Below are 7431 nucleotides of genomic sequence, written 5' to 3' on the forward strand. Positions count from 1 at the left end.
TCTCGTGCATTGGAACCCACGGTTATGGACCGAATCCATTAGTATGGAACATTTTCTTTTCCAAGTGAAATCCCTAGTATATGAAAGAGTGAAAAGTGCTTTCGTTGTTGTGGAATAAGAAGCCTTCGTATCTTAATACATGTATTTAATTTATTCGGGCTATTAGAGTGGGATCCACTTTTGGGGAATATGAGTCAAGCACTAACAAGAATATTTCTAGTGGAACATCTTTCACAATCCTTGGAGAGATAGTTCACTAATAGACCGAGGGATAAGTAATTCGCCTCATTCACATCCGGATCATGAATGTTTGGAATCCATATTATGCAAGGAGACATTGCTTTTGCTAGTTGAATTGAAGGGTGATATAAAATCAGTCTATTTCGACATCATATCCATAGTTAACGCATTCATCATAGTTAGAAGCTCCAACTCCGTATCAAGGTCACGATCAATAGCGTCACTATCATCAATAGCGTCACTAGCATCAATATCGTCACTAGCATCAATATCGTCACTATCATCAATATCGATATCATCAATAAGAAAACCTTTAAGCTTGTTATCCAGAACTTTCTCGTAAATCTGTAATGAAAGGAACATAGGAGTTTGTCGCTAGGTATTTGAACAAATAGGATCGTCCGGTTCCTATAGAACCTATCACTAAAATACCCCTAGAGGAGATAGGGCTAAGCGGAGCGAAAAGGGTTTTCCACGAGACGGAAATGAAAACTATTAGCCCCACACGAAGTTTGTGAATAAGTGATTGTCGATAATAAGCAAGGAATATCCGCCTTTTCGCTAAACAGGATGTATTGAACTCATAATTCATTAGATACTTTTTATGAATGTCAACTAAGTATCGTAAGTAAATTGGTCCCGGTTGTTCAATCATTTGATAACCGAGTCATTCTTTGATAAATGATCACTATGAGTCGACTCAATAGAATTTGATCAATCCTTTTTTCGTCGTTAAGGTGGAGAACTCGAACCAAGAATTCTCTTTCTTTATAAAGAAGTGTCACAAGAGGTTTTTCAATCCATAATAAATATTTATCTTCTTTTTTTAATATTTCTAACTTGAACTTTCTTGATTCCCATCCGGATAAGAAGTTTCATAAACCGTCTATATTTATAGTATGTCTCTTTAAAACGAAAGTGGAATTCGCCTTTTTTTTTTTTTTTCTTTCCAATACTCGTAGCTTTTCATTTAAATCGATTTTGCTCGGATCCACCTCTTCCTCCGAAAAAGGGAAGAAGAAGTATTTTCTTCGGTCCCCTGCTTCGTTAGCCCTCCCCTCGGAAATAGTTTCTATTTCTATGTTTCTTTCTTCCTCACTTTCCGCACTTCTTCCGGTTCGGAAATTCCTTTCGATTTCTTAGTTAGAATGGGTGACGGTATTCGCCTAAATAGTAAACACGGGTAATAAATAATGAATACTAAAGATTCGAGCCATAGAATTTCTAAATTCGATACAAGATACTTATTAGATCGAATAAGTACATTAGACCTAATTAAATTATTTTGTTGTATCCAGACTAATACCAACCCAACCCATTTCATCAATAAAATATGACCAATTAACCAACCAACAAAACTACTTGTTACAAATAACATATTGTTGTTGCATCGAAACATATAGATGTTGACTAATCGGCTAACATTGAACTTGGAAAAATGAAATGGTTGAATAATTGAATAATGAGATTATTCAGAATACACATTGAATGCTAAGATTACGCATTGAATTTACGGTAGGATGTCTATGATCAAAAAGTCTTTGTGATTGTTCCGAAGAAATGAAACAAAAGATATGGTAGAGCTAGGATGCTTATTGTATGAGGTTTACCCAATGCTAAATGCAGAGGTACATAGTAGATTGATATGAACACCATGAGTGGCTCGCAATAAACCCGGTTGTTGTCGATACTCTCTCTCGGTTCCTTCTTCTCCTTCTTCCATAAACCGAGCTCGTAGAAGGAAGATATAAGAGGGACCTATGGATAGTGTGGTCGAAATCCATAATAGAGTCCCACCATAACGACCGAATTGATTATCGTCATGTATAAGGATATTAGATTCCTCGGTATAAAAGATTTTAAAATCATCATTAACCTCCCTTTTTCTTTTCTATTTTGGATTATTATATGATGATTTTTGAACTTTCCATATACATATATAGAAATAGAAAAGATAGACTAGAACCGACATCTCTTATGTCATGTCAATGATAATATAAAATGGAATTGGGATCCGGATGGAATATAATGAAATAGAGCCACTTTGAGGTTCCCTATGAAATGAGGCATGGAACAGAGCCACTACGAAGAAGTTCCGGGTTCTGAAGGAAACTTGAGTTCATATTGGTCATGGGTTGAGAACGGAATTGAACTCTATGAGATCTAATCTCCGTTGTTCCTCAAGAGCTCAATGTAGAGCGGTCATCGTTAACCGACCGGTCGAGGTTCGAATCCTACTTGAGGAGATTTGATTCATTCAATTAAAGAATTGAGAATGTCGAATGAAAGGGTTCGCTTTGATCGTTAAGAGCGTGTAACCTGTTCCTCGTGTCTTTGTTTCTATTGCATTCTATCTCATTGTATCACATTCTCGCTCTGCGATATTTGAGAATCACCGTCAATACCTCGGTGTAGGTGTCCGGATAATCCTTTGTTCCATAGTCCGGGGCTATTTACAACCAGCCAATTAAGAATTCTCGATGTACTAGTACTAGCAAATGCCTCAAAGATGCGATCATCGATTCTCCGAGAGGCCACAATTACCATGAGCAAACACATTAATTTAATGACGAGGAGCGCATTTTTCTATGCTACTAATACTTGTACTTGCTCGCTATTCGCCCAAGCTTTGGCCGAGGAAGAGTTACAGGCGTAAAACAAAAAAATATGCTTATTTTGTTTTGGCGGTAATACTATATATAAATATAAAATCGAAAAGTAAATATCGATAAATAATAAATAAAAGGCCACTCCATTTCGGCAAAAGACCCACGCCCAAGTTCCATAGCTTTGGGTCCGCTATCCCGATCATGATTTTCCTCCCCAGGAGGGAAAGGTCCTTCCTTTTGGGCGGTTGTGGGCGAGGAGGATTCAACCCCGACACCGTGGTTCGTAGCCACGTGCTCTAATCCTCGAGCTCACAGCCCCACCTCGTCTCCACTGGATCTGTTCCTGTGAGTACCCTAAAAAAGGAACCTTTCCTCTCCCCACCATTTCGGGTTAAGAAGATGTGAAAGTGCCTTTCTCTATAAGAACGGTGCATTCCGAGGTGTGAAGTGGGAGAGAGGGATTTCATAATTGGGGTTTTGAATAAGACGACCTTTTTTTTTCATTCTTATTACTTTTTCATATTGAAAAGTAATAAGAATGAGAGGTGTTGCTTTTATCATCCCAAGGCGTCGAGCTATTTTGCCGCAGACCTCTCCTACTGAAGATCGCCACCGCAGAGAGTTTAACCACCAAGTTCGGGATGGATTGGTGTTGTTCTCTACGCCTAGGACACCGAATATCGAACCATGAACGAAGAAAGGCGTGCGAGAAAAGGAAAAGCATATTGGCTAGTGATTATAAGGCCCCAATTCTTGATGGAGGGGACACCAAAGGCCTCCGCCTTCCATCCCATGGATAGATAGAGAGGGAGGCGAGCTTTTGGTTTTTTCATGTTGTCAAAGAGTTGAACAATGGATTTTTCGTGTTGTCAAAGAGTTGAACAATGAAAATAGATGGCGAGTGCCTGATCGAATTGATCGGGTCATGTAGGAACAAGGTTCAAGTCTCACGGCTCGTTAGGATGCCTCACCGCATACATCACTTGCACTTCCACTTGACACCTATCGTAATGATAAACGGCTCGTCTCGCCGTGACCTTCTCTTGAATTCTCAAAACTTCGTCACTCGATCCTCGCAGGGACAGAGAACCCTCTTGTCTCCCTACCGTAAGCACCGAGGCTCTGGGGAAGTCGAATAGGAGAGCACTCATCTTGGGTGGGCTTACTACTTAGATGCTTTCAGCAGATTATCCGCTCCGCACTTGGCTACCCAGCGTACACGTGGGCACGATAACTGGTACACAGAGGTGCGTCCTTCCGGCCCTCTCGTACTAGGGAAAGGTCCTCTCAATGCTCTAACGCCCACACCGGATATGGACCAAACTGTCTCACGACGTTCAACCCAACTCACGTATCGCTTTAATGGGCGTAACAGCCCAACCCTTGAACATACTATGCCCCAAGTGGCGAAGAGTCGACATCGAGGTGCCAAACCTTCCGTCGATGTGAGCTCTTGGGAAGATCACTGTTATCCCTAGAGTAACTTTTATCCGCTGAGCGACGGCCTTCCACTCGGCACCGTCGGATCACTAAGGTCGACTTTTCGCCCTCGCCGACGGGTGGGTCTTGCAGTCAAGCTCCCTTCGCCTTTGCACTCGAGGGCCAATCTCCGTCCGCCCGAGGAAACCTTTGCACGCCCGTTACCTTTTGGGAGGCCTACGCCCATAGAAAGCTGTCTACCGAGATCTGTCTCTTGGCCCGTAGGTCTGACACAAGGTTAGAATTCTAGCTCTTCCAGTGGTATCTCATCGATGGCTCGGGCCCCTAAGGAGGCCTTCTTCGCCTTCCACCTAAGCTGCGCAGAAAAGCCCAAAGCCAATCCTGAGGAACAGTGAAGCTTCATAGGGTCTTTCGTCCGGTGCGGGTAGTCCGCATCTTCACAGACATTTCTATTTCACCGAGCCTCTCTCCGAGAGCAAGTGCCAGATCGTTCGCCTTTCGCTCGGTCGAACTTACCCGACAAGGAATTTCGCTACCTTAGGACCGTTATAGTTACGGCCATTGTTCACCGGGCTTGGTCACGGCTCCCCGTCATCAGTCACCAACTTCCTTGACCTTGAAGCCTTTGGGCGGCGTCAGCCCCCATACATGGTCTTACGACTTTGCGGAGACCCCTTATCATCAAGTACATACGCAAGGTATGCTTCGCACCCCTTTCTTACATATTTCTGGGCCAACATTGATGATATTACAGCTGGCAACCCCTTTAAGTCCGTAGACTCAACTCGGATCATCTCGTTATTGGCGCACCTCAAATCAATAGTCTTGCTTTTACAATTCACAACTATGCCGTGCACGGTCAACCAATCTAAACTGAGGATAACATCAAATTCGTCAAACGGCAATAGCATCAAGTCCGCTGGAAAACAAGAACCTCGAATTACTAGGGGGCATTTCTTACACACTTTGTCGACAAGCACGTAACGACCCAAGGGATTTGACACCCGAATTACAAACTCAGTAGACTCAATAGGTAAAGTCTTACTGGATGCTAATGTTTCGCATATATAAGAATGAGTAGAACCAGGGTCAATCAAAGCAATCACATTAGTATCAAAGAGAGTGAAAGTACCCGTAATAACATCTGGCGAGGAAGCATCCTCGCGTGCGCGTATTGCATAAGCCCTAGCAGGAGCGCAAGCCTCAGATCTGGTCATAGCATCTCTAGATCCTCTCTGACCACCACTAGCATTGCCCGTATTTTTAGATGGTCTACCTCGAGCAGTGGTAGCGCCCGGTTTCCCACTCTGATCTACATTCTGTTCAGACAACCTCGGGCAATCTTTAATGAAGTGGTCAACTGATCCGCACTTGTAACAAGAGCGGTTACGGAATCTACAACTTCCAGAATGCCATTTGCCACAATGCTGACACTCCGTTCTGTCTCGACGTTCATTCCCAACACTAGCGACCGAAGCGCCTCGTGTACCCACACGGGGTCGATCACGATCTCGTCTAAAAAGGCCCGAAGTGTCTCTAGACCGGCCCACATCATCACGAAATTTCTTCGATGCCTGTTGAAGAGACTTTCCGAGGATCTTTACTGAAACTCTCCAGTTCCCACATCAACTTTTTGTTTTTCTTTTCTAAGCTCTTGACTTTACAAGCTCGCTTCGACAAGTACTACGAACTCTCGTATTTCAAGAATGCCAACGAATGTTTTATATCTTCATTCAGCCCATCCTCAAGCATTTACACATGATAGCCTCGGACGAAATACATTCCCGGCGTATCTACTAAGTCTAACAAATTTTCGCTCGAATCGAATCGACATAGAACATTGCTTAAGCTCAAGAAATTCCTTCCGCTTTTGATCAACAAATCTTTGATCGATATACTTTTTCCAAACTCGGTTTGGAAAAATCCCAAGTTACTTGTTCTCGGGGCACAATGAAGTCGAGTACTCCACCAATAGTAGGCGTAATCGCGTAGCAAGGAGATAGTACACTTTAGGCATTCATCGGGTGTACAAGATAGCTCATCGAGTACTCGGATAGTGTTGTCCAACCAAAACTCAGCTTGCTCGGCATCGTCGCTATCCGTAGCTTTAAATTCAGTAGCCTCATGTTTTCGGATTCTGTCAACTGGGGGCTTATTCGACCTTATTTGGTCAATTACCGGAGGCATTGTAGGTGCGGGGGTTGTGTTTGTTGGGAATGGAGGTTGTGGAACAGCCGTATTAGTTCGAATGTATTGGTTGAACCAATCATTCATCACGCTATAAAAAGCTTGCCTAGCCTCATCATTCGGATTGCTAGCAATAGGTTGAGAGTCATTGGCCTTTGTCCCTTGTCTTGAAGCAGCGCCACACTCTCCACATCATCAGCTATCGCTCGGTTGGGATCGGGATCCATTACTATAAATAAGCACAATTTCAAACGTTAGAAATCACCACACTATCAAATAATCACATAAAATGGCATGTATAGCTAGACCCAAACGCATTACGGTAGTCCTAGAATCGACTAAACCGTAGCTCTGATACCAATAAAATTGTAACACCCCGTACCCGAGTCCGTTACCGGAGTCGAACACAAGGTGCACACAACTTGACTTAATCATTTTCACAGTCCATTTAAAATTTTCCAGACAAGCTGGTTACTGCATCACTGTCGCCTTAAAAATCATATCTTGAGTTTCAAAGCTCAAAAATCAGTTTCGTAATTTTTCCCTGAAATTAGACTCATATTTCCATCGACAAAATTTTTTATAGAATTTTTGGTAAGGCCAATTAGTATAGTTTATTAGTTAAAGTCTCCCATGTTACAGGGGTCGACTACACTGACCTTCACGCGTTACAACTTGAATATCTCTCTGTACAGGGCTTCAATACTGATTCTGTTTGTTTCTATAGAAACTAGACTCAAAGAGGAATTTATAAATATATGGAATGACTCCTAATTATCTCTGGTTAATTTACAATGAATTTCCAAAGTCGGAACAGGGAATCCAGAAACTGTTCTGGCCCTGTTTCACGAGAACTTTAATATCTCTTAACATATAACTTATATGACTGTTTCGTTTCTTCCATATGAAAGTAGATTCATCAAGGTTCATTTAAATAATTTATTGACTATTTAAT

General features: G+C 42.2%; 1 pseudogene; it reads right to left on the reverse strand.

Annotated features, from left to right (window-relative positions):
- The window catches only part of LOC128295404 (protein Ycf2-like), a 4068-nt pseudogene extending 1281 nt beyond the window's left edge, over positions 1–2787 (reverse strand).
- Between the last annotated feature and the right edge of the window lie 4644 nt (positions 2788–7431).

The sequence above is a fragment of the Gossypium arboreum genome, chromosome 7 (genome assembly GCF_025698485.1).
Source record: "Gossypium arboreum isolate Shixiya-1 chromosome 7, ASM2569848v2, whole genome shotgun sequence".
NCBI lineage: Eukaryota > Viridiplantae > Streptophyta > Magnoliopsida > Malvales > Malvaceae > Gossypium > Gossypium arboreum.